The sequence below is a fragment of the Corvus brachyrhynchos genome, unplaced genomic scaffold, assembly GCF_000691975.1.
Source record: "Corvus brachyrhynchos isolate BGI_N302 unplaced genomic scaffold, ASM69197v1 scaffold1577, whole genome shotgun sequence".
NCBI classification, from domain to species: domain Eukaryota; kingdom Metazoa; phylum Chordata; class Aves; order Passeriformes; family Corvidae; genus Corvus; species Corvus brachyrhynchos.
Window position 1 is genome coordinate 159558 of NW_008239106.1, and position 289 is coordinate 159846.

A 289-nucleotide genomic window follows, 5' to 3' on the forward strand; every position below is an offset into this window, starting at 1 on the left:
TCGCTGGCGGGCGCGAGGGAGCGGGGAGGGTACATATTTATTTATTTATTTATTTGCTTACTTACTTATTTATTTAAATATTTGTTTGCTTGCTTCCCTAAAGGGTGAGGGGAGGGGAGAGGGAAGACCGGAGGAGGGCGCGGAGGCAACGCCGTCCCCAGAGGAGGCGGTGGCGGGGAAGAGGAGGAGGAGAAGAAGCCGGCGCGGAGCCTCGCCTCACCTCGCCTCGTCTCGCCTCGCAGCCCCTCCGCCGTCCCCGCCTCGCCGCCCACGGCCGCCCGACGCAGCG